Raw genomic sequence first — 5,362 nt, 5'->3', positions numbered from 1 at the left:
GGTGGAAAACAAGAGGCTCTCAGAGCAGTAGTTCCTTTTAAGAATAAAGACTAGGCATTAGCTGGAGCATTCCTCGTATTGTATCATATAGTGGATTGGCAGCAAAAGGCAGAGAACATCTCAGGTATATAATTTACAGAAATACCCAAACATTGTTATTTAAACTAAAGTGAGTAATGGTGATGACGATGATGGGGTTGATCATAATTACTGCTGTCGGGTATGTTCTGTGCACCACTTGACATGCATTATTCTCTCTACAACCTTGTAAGTTAGGTATTTTTTATTCCATTGCACAGATGAGGAAGATAATGTTCATATAGAAAGTACACAACTCTTTCAAGATCACCCAGCTAATTAGGAACCAGGCCAGAAAGTGGGGCTTTCACAGCCAGTGACTTACTTTCACTACCTGCCAGCCCCAGTTTTGTGCCAGAGCCTTGGGTTTGTGCCACTATCACTGCTGCAGCCCCTCAGCAGAGAATGCAGGAAGCCGAGGCTGGGTTCTCTGGAGACTCCTGCACCTAAAGTGTCAGGGCTACCGATCTAAAGAGCCCTCACCGGAAGATCCAACTTCATTGGGTGGTAGGGCATGATGACATTTTGCAGCCAAGACTGCAGCCTGAAGGGGAGGATCAGCCCTCATGAATTTAAAATTATTTCCTAAGGTAAGAAAAGAATTATTTCCTAAAGGAAGGAAGGCAGAGGGCTGGGGCCTGAAAATGATGGAGAGAAGAATTGCAGGAGGCCTGGGGTGATTTCCTGTATCTGTCAGGGCAGATCACACATTCGCATCTTCCTTCAGCCCCAAACAAGTACTTATTATTACTATTTTTTAATTTAGAGAAGAGATTATCTTCAGACAAAAGTGGTACCAATATCCTGCCACCCTGATTAAAAGCAGGAAGAAGATAAAATGATTTCTCTATCCTTCGTGGCCTGGGAAGACAACACCTCCCAGGGAAATGGCCCTTTCCCAGCGGCAGGCCCGCTCTTCGCTTTTGAAGCTGCCCTTAAACCTGTTTGTTTGGGAGCTCCGGTAAGGACTGTGCTCCCTGCCCACAGGCTGGCCCCGCACAGCTGCTCCTGCAGAGACCATGGCTGGCTTCCCAGAGGAACAGCCATGACAGTCAATTACATCAAGCCAATTAGCAGCAGCGCCCACTTTGTGCCAGGAAGGCTCTCCTGTAGTCTTACCCATGTCTGGAAAAGGGCCCCGGGGCCTTGGGGGAAAGCTGGTGAATTGAGAGGCTAAATGTTTAGCAGTGATCTCCTCTCAGAACCTCTTGTCTTAGAGATAAGTGAGGTAACTGGAAAAAGACCAATCTCTTACACCATTGTCTGCTAAACAGCCTGCAAAGAATATGGTTTTCAGAATCTTCCACTGGGTAGGAACACAGGCTTCCCTCAACACCTAGTGAATGATCAGAGACGGAGCTTTATCAGATCTGGCCTTTGGTAATGAGGCTGTGCTTGCCCTGCCTCTCACAGAACCCGGACTAAGGACGGGCCCTTTCTGTGGAAGGAGGGAGGGAGGCAAGGGAATTGGACAAGCATTTTCCTTGGCTCCATGCTCTCGGTTCCCACCTTTATAGAGAATCAGAAGTCTGTGTTCAATGGCAAAGTCTAATCACCTATTAGGCCCTTACCTTGAGCAAGTTGCTTAAATTCTCTGAGTTTTGTTTTTTTATTTACTAAAATATGACTGTACAGAATATAGGGATGGAGAAGAAACCAGGGATTGACAGGGAGCTGGGGTGGGGAGGGAAGGACTACAAAGGGTAGCATGAGGGTGATGGAACAGTTCTGTGTCATGATTGTCATGACTTTACACATTGGTCAAAACTCATAGCCTGAAAAGGGTGTCTCAATCTAAAAGTAAATAAAATTTTTAAGTGTGATTAAAATAACTTTTCAAAGGTCAGTTATAAGGATAAAGATGATGAAAGGTTTGAAAGGACCTAGCACAATGAATGGCCCATACAGGTCTTAAACATATACCAGGGTTCTTTTGTTTTTCTTTTCTTTTTGAGCTTGCTGTTTTCATCCATAAAATGGGCATGAAAATATTACTTCTTATAAAAAGTTTTATCTTCTTCCTAAGCATGGTGCAATGATAATATGAGATTGTGAATGTAAATACTTCATTGGCAGTCAAGATGTAGCAATTCACGCATCCATTCACATTTTTTAATGTTTTTCTTGTGTCTGGTCCTGTGTAGGCCCTGCTGGATACGTACAACAGAGTTGTGCCTCCCCTACTGTAGCTCATAGCCTAGGGAGGGAGACAGAGATGGAAACACCAGAGTAGCAAATGTTGCACGTGTGAAGTTCCGATGGCCAGAAGACATTTCTACAGGACATCTCAGGCAGCCTCTTATCTAAGTATTTTCTGAAATGAGACCTGGAAGGCAAGTAGATGGGCCCAAGATGCAGCAAGGAAAGAGGAAGGGTACTGCAGGCTGAGGAAGCTATACGTAGAAAGATCTGGAAGTGGGGAAGACCGAGGCTTGTTTACGAGCAGAGGACCTTTCTGTCTGGTCGCTGTCAGGGATGGTCCATTTTGAAGATTCAAGCCTTTGACAGGGGGCTGGACCAAGTGAGCATTATGGAGTCTTGTAATCTCTTGAGTATATGATTCTACAGCTATCCTTGGCTCCCTCTTTGTGTGCAATTGAAGGCAACTTTGACCTTGGTCCTTTTCTTCTCATTGAGCATCTGGATCGGAACCTAGGAAAAAGTCTTTCCCTTAGGAATGTGACCTCTAGGTGTCCTTGCATTTGGTTTTGAATAATCACTCAGCTCCCAACCTGAGGTTTTCACCACCAGATGGGAGGAGGCAGGAGTTGTGGAAAGGTTTCAGATCCTCTCAGGCTGTTCAGTGATGTCAACCCAATTACCAGAAAGAGTGCTGTCTGCCCGGCAATGCCCCTCAGGTATCTGCACTTGTGTGGCTCTGGGTGGAATTCTTTGATGTGACATTTGGCTGACAGATATTCTGCCCCTCCCTGCCTCTTTTTTCCCCTCCTGAAAAGGAAGCAGAATCAGCAATGAGGCAAAGCCCCAGTTGCCTTAAAAGAGCTTCAGCAGTTACAAGGAAACCCTGCAACTTTGGGTATTCTGAGAAATAAATATTTAAAGGCCAGGCCTGATATTGCACTATTATGGGCCAGGATGGCTCTACCAGTTATTAAATAATTCCAGACTTTTATAAATAGCCACTTCCCCCAGCCCAGCCCCTGGACCAGTCCCAACCCCTGCTGCCCCCTCCTCTAAAACCCCTGGGACATCCTCACGATCCAGCAACTGACAGGGTAAACCCTGCATGGAGGGGCTCCCCTGGGCTCTCCCCCGCCCCCCAGTGCTGTATTTGTTCTGATTGGTTAGAATATATTGGTTGTTATGTATTGTAAATATCACCTCTCTGGAAGAAAGACAACTGACCAACTGACTTCCCTGAGCAAATCATTTCTTCTTCCTGGGCTTCTATCAGTCAATAAAAACTAAAATTATTATCATTTTATTAGATATGTGGAGTTTTGGGATTTGTTGATTTCTCAGGTCTCTTCCACCTTTAACATTCTATGATTCTATAAACTGTGAAGTTCAAACTCCTGTATCTGAGGTCTGGTTAGTTTGAGTACTTGTCCAGAGGAAGGAGTTGATAGTATGCGTCTGATAGGAGTAGGAACTTCCCAAAATCATGGATTTAAATTACTTTAGAGCTGGGAGTGGCTTAGAGTTCAGTTCACCCAGGAGGCTCTTTGGAATGTGTTCCACTGAGCTCTAGGGAGAGCACAGAGGCCAACGAAGAGTGGACACTGCACAGGGCTCCAAAGTCCTGGCTCCTGCTTCAGCCCAAGCAGCCACAACTTTTCCTGTTTTATACAGTGGTATTCTTCCCTAGATTTTATGTGTCTGGGTGGCAAGATGCTAAAATCCTTCAATCCTAGCTTGCTTGGCAACTTGCTCTCACTAAGGCCATGAGTAAGTTACTTAATTCCTTTGAGCCTTGGTTTCCTTATCTGTAAAAACCGATGGCACTATTTCACAAGGTTTAGAGCACAACAAAGCATTCAATACAAAGTCTGGCAAGAACTAGGGGTTTGATATCTATTAGTTGGATCTAAATTCAATCCATGGTTACTTCCTTGAAGTGGAATCTAAGTTCCCAGAGCCACTTTGAAAAGATGGTAAACACACACGCACACACACACAAACACACACACACACACCAGGAACTGCCAAGAGGACATTTCAACAGCAACAATTACACTTGCAACACTTGCTATTGCTGTGTTACCAAACAAGGTGACAACAGCAAAATCCTATTCAACCACAACTGCAGAGGGAGATCGCCCTGATAATCCCCGAAACACCACGGATTTGGTTACTGCTGAGTAACTCGCTGACCTTACTGCGCTTAAGTTTGTATCCATACAGTAGCTATACAGGAGAAGTTGAATAACCGGTCTGGTCCCTCACAATCAGGGTGTGGCAGCTATAGCACTTGAAGCACTTTAAATTGACTAATCCATCCCCTTCCACCCTCTCTCCAAGGACCCTCTCTAAGATGGTGGCCAATAGGTTTCTTCCCCTGAGACAGGTGGGCAATAGACAGAAAGCTGTGTGCATCTTGAATTACTTCCCTTTGCTGAAAGGAGGATACTTGTCCAAATGGAACAATCTAGAACAGCCTCTCTTCTGTTAAACTGTCTGTTCTCATATGACTAATTTGAGAATCCACCCACTCTGGGGGCCATTAGGCAGGTGTGCAGAAGGATTTCCAAGCAGTGTTCTAATCACAAATTGTATCAGTGCAGGGCTTTGTAATCAAATGGGGATTGGCTCACCTTTGGTGTCATTTTCCAGACTGCTAGGATAATTTATCCCTGGGCTGAGACTCAATCTTAGCCCGATAATGAATTGTATGTGTTATCTTGGCTCAGCCGTCTGCCTCCTTTGCATCGCCTCACATATGGAATTCTCAGGTCTCTTATACATATATTTTTTTGTCTCAGTTGGAACTTCCACAGTGCTTCTCTTTCCCTTGTTAATGTTTTCTTCCTTCTGAGCCCGGTTTAATAACAAATTTGGATTCTGGTTCTTACATATCATTGACTGGTAGACTTTGAGAATACCACTGCTTGGAGCGTCCTTAAAGAGCCCTGAGTCCAAGGCCTTCATTTTAAAGATGGAGAAAATAAGAACTAGAGGGAGAAAGTAATTTTCTCAATCTCACCAAAATCCTGTGTGGCTGAACTAAAACTCGTGACTCTCAGTTAATTGTCCTTTGATTGTGTGTCCACTCCTTCATGTAATCATGTATACATGAATTCAATCAATATTTCTGAATTTCTAC

The 5,362-nt window shown here is 44.3% G+C and overlaps 1 pseudogene across 1 annotated transcript in view; it reads left to right on the top strand.

Moving 5' to 3' along the window:
- LOC309629339 (craniofacial development protein 1 pseudogene) overlaps positions 1–5,362 on the top strand; it is a 368,808-nt pseudogene that overhangs the window by 38,416 nt on the left and 325,030 nt on the right. The window lies entirely within an intron of this gene.

The sequence above is a fragment of the Balaenoptera borealis genome (assembly GCF_965194805.1).
Source record: "Balaenoptera borealis genome assembly, chromosome: 5".
Lineage (NCBI taxonomy): Eukaryota > Metazoa > Chordata > Mammalia > Artiodactyla > Balaenopteridae > Balaenoptera > Balaenoptera borealis.
The sequence above is the reverse complement of the archived record's forward strand: the minus strand, read 5'-3'. Positions and strand labels throughout refer to the sequence as shown.